At 35.3% G+C, this 13,129-nt stretch overlaps 1 protein-coding gene across 1 annotated transcript in view; it reads left to right on the forward strand.

Annotated features, from left to right (window-relative positions):
- The window catches only part of LOC141580586 (uncharacterized), an 862,829-nt gene extending 850,464 nt beyond the window's left edge, over nucleotides 1–12,365 (forward strand). Inside the window, exon 17 of the mRNA XM_074382346.1 lies at nucleotides 9,909–12,365. The gene's annotated coding sequence lies outside the window, so the exon portion shown is untranslated. The remainder of the gene's footprint in view (nucleotides 1–9,908) is intronic.
- Nucleotides 12,366–13,129: the final 764 nt, after the last annotated feature.

Below are 13,129 nucleotides of genomic sequence, written 5' to 3' on the forward strand. Positions count from 1 at the left end.
TCATCCTCTGTGCTCTCACTGGGAACTGCAGTCCAGAGCTGCTCCTAATCAGCCATCTTGGATCTTTCCCCCACAGTAGGGAATCATGCATTTAATTCTTTAATCCATCTTGAGTTCATTTTTGTGTATGGTGTAAGGAAGTGGTCTATCTTTAATCTTCTGCATATGTTTAGACAGCTAACCCAGCATTGTTTATTGAATAGGGAGCACTTTCCCCATTGCTTGTTTTTGTCATCTTTACTGAAGACCATAGGGTTGTAGGCATGCAACCTTATTACTGGACTCTATTCTGTTCCATTGGTCTATGTGTTTCTTTTTGTAACAGTACCATACTGTTTTTGTTTCTATAGTCTTGTAGTATAGTTTCAAGTCAGGTAGCATAATGTGTCCTGCTTTGTTCTTTTTGCTTAGGATTGTTTTGGCTATTTCAGCTCAGTTTTGCTTCCATGTAAGTTTTAAAATAGTTATATCTAGTTCTGTGTAGAATGTCATTGGTATTTTGATAGGAATAGCACTGAACCTGTAAATTACTTCGGGCAGTATGACCATTTTAAAGATATTGGTTCTTCCTATCTGTAAGCAAGTATGTATTTCCATTTATTTATGTCATCTCTGATTTTGTTGAGCAATGATTTGTAATTATCATTGTTGAGTTCTTTCACCTCCCAGGTTAACTGTCTTCCTAACTTACTTTTTTATAGCAATTTTGAATGGAATTGTGTTCCTGATTTGGCTCTCAGCTTGGCTGTCATTAGTCTATAGGAATACTAGTGGTTTTTCTTTTGACATTGATTTTGTATCCTGAAACTTTGCTGAAGTTGTTTATCAGCTGAAGGAGCTTTTGGGATGAGACTATGGGGTTTTCTAGATACAGAATTATGTCATCAGCAAACAGGGATAGTTTGACTGTCTCCCTTCCTATTTGGATGTCTATTATTTCTTTCTCTTGCATGGTTACTCTGGCCATTACTGCCAATACTATTTTGAATAGGAGTGGTGAGAGAGGACATCCTTGTCTTGTGCCAGTTTTCAAGGGGAATGCTTCCTGCTTTTACCCATTCAGTATGATGTTGTTGCCTGTGGGTTTGTCATAGATAGCTTTTATTTTGAAGTATGTTCCTTTAATGCTTAGTTTATTGAGAGTTTTTAACATGAAGAGATGTTGAAGTTTATCAAAAACCTTTTGTGCATCTATTGAGATAATCATGTGGTTTCTGTCATTAGTTCTGCTTATGTAATGAATCACATTCATTCATTTGTACATGGTGAACCAACCTTGCATCTCAGGGATAAAGCCTACTTGATCATAGTGAATTAGCTTTTCGATATGCTGCTAGATTCAGTTTGCAGGTATTGTTTGTTGAGGATTTTTGCATTGACGTTCATCAAGGATGAAGTTTTTGCATGTTTGTGCTGTGTTTCTGCTAGGTTTTTGTATCAGGATGATGGTGGCTTCATAGAATGAGTTAGGGAGAAGATGCTCCTCCTCAATTTTTTGTGATAGTTTCAGTAGAAATGGTACCAGCTCTTTTTTTTTTTTTTTTTTTTTTTTACATCTGGTAGAATTCAGCTATGAATAGAACTGGTCCTGGGCTTTCTTTTTGTTGGTAGGTTATTTATTACTGATTAAATTTCAGAGCTCATTATTGGTCTGCACAGGGAACCAATTTCTTTTTGGCCTAGACTTGGGAAGGCATCAGTGTCTAGGAATTTATCCCTTTTTGTTATCTAGTCAATTTAAACTTGCCAACTATTTTAATTAAAAAAATTGAATCACAATATACAGAGAGTATTAGGAATGTAACAATATCCATATCTGGTAATTGAGAATTTAAAAATGTTATCCTTTTGCCACATTTGCTTCATATCTCTTCATTTTAAATAAGCAATGAAAATATAGTTAAATTACTCATAATAACTTTCTCCAGTCTTATTTTCTTCCCCCATTTCATCAGGGAACTACCACTCTGAATTTGATGTATCTCATTCATGTTTCCAACTTAAAAACATAGTATGTTTTTAAGGTTAACCTTGAATACATGTAATACTATTATTCCAATCTCTCTTTCAAAGGTGGGTTGTCGATAGGTATACACATTCATTTATATTAATACTTTTCAAGATTTTTGTTTTAAATTAATGTCTTTGCTTATTGTTTATAACCCTGGAGCATTAGGGAATATTCCTTAAGTAGATATTTTTGCTATATCTTTTCTGAATTGTTTTAATATTAATTTAAATAATAAAATTGTATTTCTTTGTGAGATTTTTTTAAAAGCTTTTTCACTGACTTCACAGATAAATAATGACTGCCAATTCTACTTTCAGGATAATTGATCCAAATTATCTAGGCCAGTGCTCTTTGAAAAATACAAACTGCAGTCAATATTTAAAAACATAGTTTATTAAAGCTTTAAAAGATATCAAAAGTATTGATTTAAAAGATACATATTTAATCCATATCTAAATGGTACCCTTCAGAGATGCCCAAAGTTCAACTTTAGAAATCTCTACACTGATTTGGTGTATTAGGAGAGAATTTATCAAGGGATTTTTAGTAGCAGGACACAGTGCTAGGTGCAATGACGATATTAAATTCTGTATTTTTAAGGGTCTATAGTATAGTTGGTGATTGATAGAATATGACAATTGAAACTCTAGTCAACACTACTGACCTTATGTAATTAAATCTAGGAGAATCTTCTGCGAACTATAAAGCCTATTGGATTTGTGAGTAAAGAAAGATCAATGAGATTTGAAATAGCCAAAGAATATATAATGAGAGATAGTGATTTGAAGAATTAATAGGATTTGCCTATGTTAGAGCAGAGAGAACATTTCTGGCAATAGAACGTTCTATTTGGAGAGGCTGACATGTTTTGGAGAATAGTGGAAATAAACTTGGATTAAATCAGAAAAGAAGATACTTGATTGCTTGAGAATTTTGCTATTTTTCTTTCTTTCTTTCTTGCCATGGTATTGGTAAGTAATAATGACTAGCTCTTAATGGTATATTTATTTCCCTTTCATTTTTGAGAAAGAGGTTTGTGAAATATAGGAATGTTTTAATGTCAAGTGATATAACTTTCTTGGATCAAAACTATAGGTTAAAATAATCTTCAGGGGTGGATTTTCTTAACAACCATTCCACCAGATGTGTTAGAAGAACATTCCCAAATTTATCAGGAAGAGAAATGAGGCGTAGAGAAATAAAGTAATTCAGCCATCAGCAAACAGCGCTTCTGGGACAGAGTTGTAGAGAATCCTAAGGTTGGAAGAAACATTCAGAGGTCATCAATTGTCATGCTCATTTGTCTGCAGACTCTGTATTATTCAGTGTCCTCCAGAGGGGAAATTTCTATGTCCTTTCTCACTAAATTCTCAAATGTTTAAGAATCTGCATTAGTTAGCTCTGCCTAAAACTTCTTCTGACTTCAACTCACTTAAACAGAATGAACATCACTACAGCAAATAGGTTTCCTAGTATTTTCAGTTGCCTGCACATAAAAGGCACAATATTAGTAATTTTATTCATTTCTAGTATAAATTTAAAAACCCATGTCTACTACAAGAAAGTTTTAATAATAGCACTCTTTTTAGACTTCAAAATGTAAAATCAGTCATAGTGACATTGCATGACATTGCCATAAATAGAATTTGAATATAAGCAGCTTATTTTATGTATTTTGTTTCTATTTAGTTTAGTGTGTCCATGTGTGTAGCATGCTCTGTGTTGAAAGACAGTTGAGTTGAAAAGAAATATATATGTCATCCAAGTAGGAGTTATTACTCAATCCTGGATTTCTGTATCACCTCACCTTCGCTCCTAAAGGATGTTTTTCAGTTCTATAGCAGGGTGAAAGTATGATGGCCACTACCATGGTTTTAAAGAAAGTTTTAGAGTCAACATTTCACAAATAGGAAAACATTTTTCAATGCCATCTCCTACTGTTCTAGCAAGTTTTAAGTGTAATGACAGCATGAAATCTTTATATATTGTTGAAATCAGTAATTCATTGAGAGGTCTGTGAAAGAAAATATCTCTAGATTCCCCCACTAAAATGAGAAATTTTTAGTAGAAAAAAAATATGATTCCCTCTAACAGGTTTCCCTCTAATAAGCATAAACTTAATTTTACTACAGATATTTGAGAAAAGAAAGTAGTTGACTTACACTTATATGCATACATCTTGATAACTACTGGTTAACATTATTTTATACAAAGATCTACTAGATCCTATTCTCTCTTGATTCGGTGGGATATTGTTCCAGTATTTCCCTCTATGTTGGTGTTTTTCGTTGCAATTGGATCATTGAACATACTGACTTCAGCTCTCAGATCTTTTATGGTTTGCCTTTGTTGCAGAGAACTACCTTGTTCAACCACATGCCTCTCCTGGCAGACACACATTCAGTGACTATTATAGTACATTTTAAAGATCCAAATATTTAAGCTCAATTTGTTGACATTTCATTTAAATTCATGTATATATGGGATTGTCCAAGGCTTTTTAGAGCCTGCATCACTGTTCTATTCAAATTCTTCCTCTACCTATACAGCTTTTTCCTCTCTTTCACAGGTGCAATTCCCTAATAAATATTCAGCATGCCAAAGTCCATCTAGGGTCTGCTTATGGAAAAATTCCACCTGCGGTGGCTTTCTTGTCAGGTCATCATAATGGTCTTTACAATGCTAAATTCAATAGCCAATTTTTAGTTCTCATCTTACTTGGACTAACTGATCTTGCTGACTCTTCTCATGCTGCATTTTCTTCAGTCTCTTCTTAAAAAATAGCAACCAGAGAATCCTCCTAAAACATTAATAGAACCCTCCTCAGACAACTCACTGCCCTCCTCTTCTCCCCCCTGGTTATTCTCTATTTTAGGAGTAGCCAGGGTCCCTTCAATGTCTTCCAATTGATCAGTATGGTAACTCCTTTACCATTTAACTTCATTCCCAACTACTTTCTCATTTTTTAACTTTACTTCAGCCACATCAGCCTTAACACTGTTTCTTGAATATGTCAATCATACCCCTTTCTACTGGTAGACCCCAAATATGGTGAAGACTCTCATTTCCTTATATACTCCAACATTACCTTAGCCTTAGCCTTATAATTACTGTAAATAGAGAATCCTTATCTATCTGCAGTGATAATACCATCCCTCTCAACTTTAATGCACTTCTGCTTCTTCTTCCTTTGCTTTATTTCCTTTCATTGCATTTTTTTTTCAGCATCTGACACAGTATGAATTGACTTACTCTGAAGAGTAAGTTCCATGAGGAAAGTAACCTTGTTTGTTCACTGTTGTAATTACAGAGTTCAAAATATTGTTTCAGGCAAAAATTACTGAAAGAATGATTAATAAATCCCAAGAGTGCAAAATATCTTCATGGGAATAATAATAGAACAACTTTATGTGTAAAACATATTGTAGCCTAATATTTTACAATATGCTAGAAATCCACAACCAGGAAATGAATATATCTAGAACATTCACCTATTGTTTATTTACTATCCCTCAACGATAAGTGAATTTCCAAAGCTATATTTCGTAAAAGTATCAAACATCTTTTGATTTTGGATGTTTTTGAAATTCTAGGGCTGTTCTAAAAGCTGTCATTAAACTTAGAAATGAAGTTTCAAAACTAGAAATTTGTTTTAACAAAAGGCTAAAGGGTCCAGTCATTATGAAATGTTTCTGACATATATTAATTTGCAAGCAAGATAGAGTGTGATAGAAATGTTCTCAAAAACCGATATAGTTTTACAGAAATTCTTGTAAATAAATAACAAATACTTCATGCCAACACTCGTGTAAATTCCACTAAATAAAGTGCCCTAAGTAGTATTTAATCAATCAGACTGTGACTAATGGAAAGTCCTGGCCAAGGCCTCCAAGCATCTCAGTCTGCTTGCCAATATGTATTTCTTTGTCTAAATTTAGGGTGTATATATTATAACAATAGAAAGGACAAAATAAACAACCATGACCTTCCTGTAGTAAGACGGCTGAATTATAATGGTCTCTGGGGAGAAAAAGGTAAAGAAAAGAAAAAAATAAGAAACAAATTTAGTATTCCCAGTTAAATGTTGATCATGCTGGCAGAAAAATGAATATCTGTCTACTTTTACCTATTAATCAGAAAAGTACTTAAGCTGGGATAGCTACAAAAGCATTATGAACACACAATGCCCAATGTATCAAAACATACAGAAAAAAATATGGCTTTTTCATTATTAATAAAGCAAAAACACCAAGAACAAGTGATTGGAAGAAAAATTGTATTTAAAAATTTACACTTGGGACAATCTCTTTCCAAACCCAAAGGAAATCCCAATTATGTTGACTTTCCAGTGGAGAAAATTTAATACAGATAAATGTACAGCTGTTACAGTTCATTATACCCTTAACTTTAGGAAAATATTTTAAATTTTATAAATTTTAAAGTCTTTAACTTCGATCAGAGCAGTAGTACTTTAAATGAGCTCCATGTCCTATGAAAGTAAGATAAGTAGAAGTAAAACACAAAAGGATTTTTCACTAAAGTTTATGGATAATTTAATACAATTAAGAGCTATTAATACTGATAATGGCAAAATATTAATAGCTAAAATTTGTTAAATGCTGTGTTCCAGCCAGTATTCTAAACGTTTTCCACATATTTCCTCCTTTGTCTTTATAACCCTCTCTACCTTAGGAGTTAGATACTGTTATGATGCCTACTTACAGATGAGAAAACTAAGACTCAGAGAATTCATATATCTTTGGGCAAGGATAGTATGGGATGAAGCCAGAGTCCTGACCAGGTATTTGACCTTGAAGCTGATGTTTCTACACTTGATCATAATCAAAAAGCCAAGAAGTGATAAAGCTCATGCTTTTAATCACTACAGTGTTAACACTCACAATTAGCTTAGGGAATAAAAGGTGGAAAGAGAGAGTTTCAGCAGTAATTCTGTCTTCATGGTGCCAGCAGATATGATTATAAGCAACAAAATCCAGACAATCTTCAGGCCGTTTTCTCTCCCCAGTGTCAAATAAGCAGCTTGACTGGTAGTTTTGACAGAACAAGTCCGTTGACTTGGCTTTAGCAGACAAAGTCATCGCCTAGCTCCTTTATACTACAGGGAAGTTTTGGGCCTGAGTCCTCAGCAGCCTTGTTTTACAGCACTGTTAATAATGTACTCCCAGCAGAAGTTCAAGCTGCGACAAAGTGCATTAGACCCAGCCTTCACAGCTCAGTGGGCTTGAGGAAAATTGAGAGGACAGCGCCATGCTCTCCCTCATCTTACTGCCATATCCACAGATTTACTCTCAATTACTTAAAAAATTTGGCTATCCCCAAAAAATTCTCCAATATTCTTGAGAAATGGGTTAGTGGTAATAATGCTTTTTCCTGAGTCCTCATCGCATATTTTTACTATGAATTAGATGGTGTCAGCAAATGCTACCAAGTGGGGAGGTGACAAAAAAAGACTACCTTTAAAAGAAATGACTCTGCTCTCCCCTTTGGCAACACACACAAACACATTACCTCAAAATTTTTGAGGCTCTACATTCACACCTTTAGAAGGCTTATTCTTTTTAAGACTTCATGTGAAAAACCTTCAAATAATTTCTAATCCTATAAACTCAGCTGACCTGGTAAACTCATCTTGAAAGGACACAACTGTATTAGCACCTTGCACAGACCCTTTAGGATACAATTCAGCAGTGTCATTTTGATGCTGAAAGTCAGCAGTGTTTAAATATAAGGAGTAAACAGAGGCAACCTGTGCCAGTCAGCCTTACTCTCAAAGTCAAGAGAGCAGGGTTACTAAACACGCTGACCCAATCTTGGAACCGATGTAATTATAATATCAGATTTGAGAAACTGGGCTACAGGAACACTGAAGCGAGCATAAGAAATTAAGGGAAATAATCTAAGGAGAAGAATGTAAAGAAGGCTATGGTGGTAAGAATGCCAGCGAATAATCCTAAGTGTTATTTGCCTTAATGTAACATTAGTTACGTATTATACGATAAATAATTCCCAAAATTAGCAGCTTAAAACAACAAGCACTTAGCATCTCATAGTTTCTGTGGATCAAGAATCCTAACACAGTGTAACTGGGTGACTCTGGCTCAAGGTTCTTAGGATAAGATTGCAGTCAAGCTGTCAGCAGGTGAGAACAGTCATCTCAAGGCTTTCCTGGGGTTGAAAGATCTGATTCCAAGCTCACTTGTGTGTTTTTTGACAGGCCTTAGAAATCCATGTCTAGGCCGGGTGCGGTGGTTCAAGCCTGTAATCCCAGCACTTTGGGAGGCCGAGGCGGGTGAATCACGAGGTCGAGAGATCGAGACCATCCTGGTCAACATGGTGAAACCCCGTCTCTACTAAAAATACAAAAAATTAGCTGGGCATGGTGGCGCATGCCTGTAATCCCAGCTACTCAGAAGGCTGAGGCAGGAAAATTGCCTGAACCCAGGAGGCGGAGGTTGCGGTGAGCCGAGATCGCGCCATTGCACTCCAGCCTGGGTAACAAGAGTGAAACTCCATCTCAAAAAAAAAAAGAAAAAAAAGAAATCCATGTCTAAGTTACTCCTCATGGGCCCTTCATAGGTTTGCCTCAAGACATGGCAGCTGGCTTACCTTAGGAAGGGTGTCTTATGGAAAAGGAGGGAAAGCATACCCAAGACCAAAATCACCGTGTCTTTGTAACTTAATATCAGAAGTGAGATACCATTAGTTTGCCACATTTGACTCAGTAGAAGCAAGTTACCAAGTTCAGACAACGCTGAAGGGGAGCAGAATACACAAGGGAATGATACCAGAAGGCATGATCATTGGAAGCAACCTTGGAAGAAGCTGCCTACCAGAAAGGGTCACATGAAAGCTGGAATAAATGTTACTTAGCCAGGAAGAAACTAGCTTCATTATGGATTATGTCACCCATATTCTGTTTATACATTTTAAAGTGAGGATATCTACTTTGTAGGAGTAGCTCTCATATTCTAATATGCATAAAAGTCACCCAGGGAGTCTGTTAAACCCCTAGATTTTCATGCTTCACCACTGAAAATCTCAAGCAATATACCTGAGGTAGAGCTAGCTGGACTTGTGTTCTGTCACCCATCCCAGGGGATTAACGTACGAATGGTTTGCTGGCCACAGCTAGGAGAGACATTGGTCTATGTAGTTTTTTTGTTTTTTTTTTTTTTTCATGGCCTAAGTGCTGAAATAATTTTCCTAGTGCCAAAGCACACACTCCTTCAAATAAAAACTGTTAAAAAGTCTAAGAATTCCCGTTTTTCTCTGAAAGATGATCTCAAAGCTCTTTGTGAAGTATCACTCAAACACATTTTCCTCCTCATGGATGGAGTCCCTGATTTGTCAGTGCCTGCAGTCAGGCTGAGTTGGGCTACTAGATCATCCAGTTATGAACCAGATATTGCTGTTTATTGGAAAGAATAGCCCAGTGTTTCTGAGAATTGAATTCTCATGCTGCCCAATGCTGGATGGCTGTTATTATGTTATCCAAATTCTGTTTCTTCATTTTAAAGTGGTGATATCCACCTCATAGGGCTATCTTGTGAATTAAATGGGTTAGCCAATGAAAGTGCACCAACTGGCACAGTGTAGGTGTCCAGTTTGCATCACCCAGAAATATGTAATGAACTTAATAAATGGTAACTGTCATCACGATTATTGTAGCAGTTAATTATATGTCTCTATTTGCGAATTATATGTTCTCATTTGAGGATGGGCAAGATCATTACTGTTATGCTGTCATATATTATTTTCTATTTTGTATAACCTATTGTTATATTTAAGTTTTTAAGGATCATCCTTTAACTTGCATTTACCTGATTATCAAAGTCATAATCTAAATGGTATCTATTTTTGCTTTAAAATTTTTTAGCTTTACTGAAATATAATCGACAAAAATTGCTACAAAGGGAATTAAATACCTAGGAGTACAACTAACAAGGACACGAAGGACCTCTTCAAGGAGAACTACAAACCACTGCTCAAGGAAATAAGAACACAAACAGATGGAAAGACATTCCATGCTCATGGTTAGAAAGAATCAATATCATTAAAAGGGCCATACTGCCCAAAGTAATTTACAGATTCAAAGCTGTCCCCGTCAAGCTAACATCCACCTTCTTCACAGATCTGGAAAAAAACACTTTAAACTTCATATGGAACCAAAAGAGAGCCCGCATAGCCAAGACAATCTTAAGCAAAAAGAACAAAGTTGGAGGTATCATGCGACCTGACTTCAAACTATACTACAAGGCTACAGTAATCAAAATAGCATGAAACTTGTACCAAAACAGAGATATAAACCAATGGAACAGAATAGAGGCCTCGGAAGTAATGCCACACATTGGCAACCATCTTATCTTTGACAAACATGACAAAAACAAGGAATGGGGAAAGGATTCCCTGTTTAATAAAAGGTGTTGGGAAAACTGGCTAGCCATGTTCACAAAGCTGAAGCTGGACCCCTTCTTATACCTTACACTAAAATTAATTCCAGATGGATTAAAGATTTAAACATAAGACCTAACACCATGAAAAACTAGGTAATACCATTCAGGACATGGGCTTAGGCAAGGACTTCATGACTAAAACACCAAAAGCAATGGCAACAAAAGCCAAAATAGACAAATGGGATCTAATTAAACTAAAGAGCCTCTGCACAGCAAAAGAAACAATCATTAGAGTGAACTGGCAACCAAAACAAAGAGAAAAAAATCTTTGCAATCTACCCATCTGACAAAGGGCTAATATCCTTAATCTACAAAGGACTAAGGCAGATTTACAAGACAAAAAAAAAAAAAAAAAGAAAGAAACCCATTCTAAAGTGAGCAAAAGAACACTTTTCAAAAGAAGACATATATGAAGCCAACAAACATATGAAAAAAATGCTCATCATCACTGATCATTAGAGAAATGCAAATCAAAATCACACTGAGATACCATCTCATGCCAGTTAGAATGGCGATCACTTAAAAATCTGGAGACAGCAGATGCTGGAGAGGATGTGGAGAAATAGGAACACTTTTACACTCCCACCAACAGTGTAAATTAGTTTAACCATTGTGGAAGACAGTGTGGTGATTCCTCAAGGATCTAGAAATAGAAATTCCATTTGTCCCAGCAATCCCATTACTGGGTATATACCCAAAGGATTATAAATTGTTCTATTATAAAGACACATGCACACGTACGTTCCTTGTGACAGTGTTTACAATCGCAAAGACCTGGAACCAACCCAAATGCCCATCAATGATAGACTGGACAAGGAAAATGTGGCAGATATACACCATGGAATACTATGCAACCATAAGAAAGGATGAGTTCATGTCTTTGCAGGGACATGGATGAATCTGGAAACCATCATTCTCAGCAAACTGACACAAGAACAGAATACCAAACAACTCATGTACTCACTCATAGGCCGGTGTTGAACAGGGAGGGGAACATCAAACACTGGAGTCTGTTCAGGGGTCAGGGGCTGGAGAGGGACAGCAGGGATACTATTGGGAGAAATTCCTGATGTAGGTGATGGGGGTATGGAGACAGCAAACCACCATGGCATGTGTGTCCCTATGCAACCATCCTGCAAAATCTGCACATGTATCCCAGAACTTAAGGTTATTGTACGTTAATAAATAATAATAATAATAATAAAAGAAAATTTCAAGTGTAAAATAACTATAGTCATCTTGCTGTACTGTAGGTTGCTAGAACTTAATCATTTTATAACTGCAGATCTATACTCTTTGACCAATATCTTCCTGTTTCCCCCAAGCCCCTCAAACCCTGATAACCAAAATACTCTTCCACAGTTTCTATGACCTTGACATTTTCAAAGCGAAATTTTTCTTTCTGTTTGGCTTATTTCACTTAGCATAAGGTCTTTCAGGTATATCAGTGTTGTTACAAACAACAAGATATTCTCCTTCAAAGTTGAAAAATATATAATTTATATAACACAATTTACTTATTCATCCTTCAATGAACATTAAGGTTGTTTCTATTATCCTGGCTATTGTGAATACTGCTGTAATAAACAGAAGGGTGCAGATATTTCTTCTACTTCTACTTGATTTCATTTGGATATATACCTAGCAGTGGGAATACTGGATCATATGATAGTTCTATTTTTAACTTTTTGAGGAAACACCATATTCTTTTTCATAATGGTTATATCAATTTACATTCCCACCAATAATGAATAAGGGGTCCTTTTTTTTCCACATTCTTACCAACATTTTCTAACTTTCATCTTTTTTATAATGGTCTTTCTAACAATTATGAGGTGATATACTGTGGTTTTTATTTGCATTTCTCTGTTGATAGTAACACTGAACAAAAGAAAGTCTATTCAGGTCCTTTGCCCATTTTTTAGTTGTTGCTTTTTTTTTTTTTTTTTTTTTTTTGGTTTGTTTTTGTTTTTACTATTAATTTGTGAGTTTCCTCTGTTTTGGATGTTAACTCCTATTGAATCAATGGTTTGTAAATATTTTCTCATTTCTTGGATTTTTACATTTTGTCGATTTTTTTTCCTTTTGCTGTGCAGAACATTTTTAGTTTGGTGCAGTCTGCCTTCTTTATTTTTACTCCTGGTGCTTGTGCTTTCGGTGTCACAGCCAAAAATTCATGGGGCTTCCCCCTATGTTTGCTTCTAGATATTTTTGTTGTTCCAGTGTTATGTTTAAATCTTTAATCTATTTTGAGTCGCTTTTTGTGTATGACGTAAGTATTCAATTTCATCTTTTTGCACACAGATATACAGATTTTTTTCTTTGAGTCAATACTGATGATTTGAAATTTTCTCCCATTTTAGTTTCTCTGAACTTCTTCAGAAAAAAACCTTAGATTAAATACCATTATTTGAACTCTACATTTTCAATTTCTTTCTTTGATATGTCTTTTATTTCTACTTTCAAGTTTATCATTCACAATCTAGATTAAGTTTTCTGTAATTTTAAGCCCCTTCTTCCCCAGAATAAGAACTTTATTTCTCCTACAATTTAAATCTCCTTGAAATTATTTATTTTGTACAATCCCTTTGAGTTTTTTTTTATTATTATTCTTTGGCTATTTAAATAGAGACTGTGCTTTATT

The sequence above is a fragment of the Saimiri boliviensis genome, chromosome 1, assembly GCF_048565385.1.
Source record: "Saimiri boliviensis isolate mSaiBol1 chromosome 1, mSaiBol1.pri, whole genome shotgun sequence".
NCBI lineage: Eukaryota > Metazoa > Chordata > Mammalia > Primates > Cebidae > Saimiri > Saimiri boliviensis.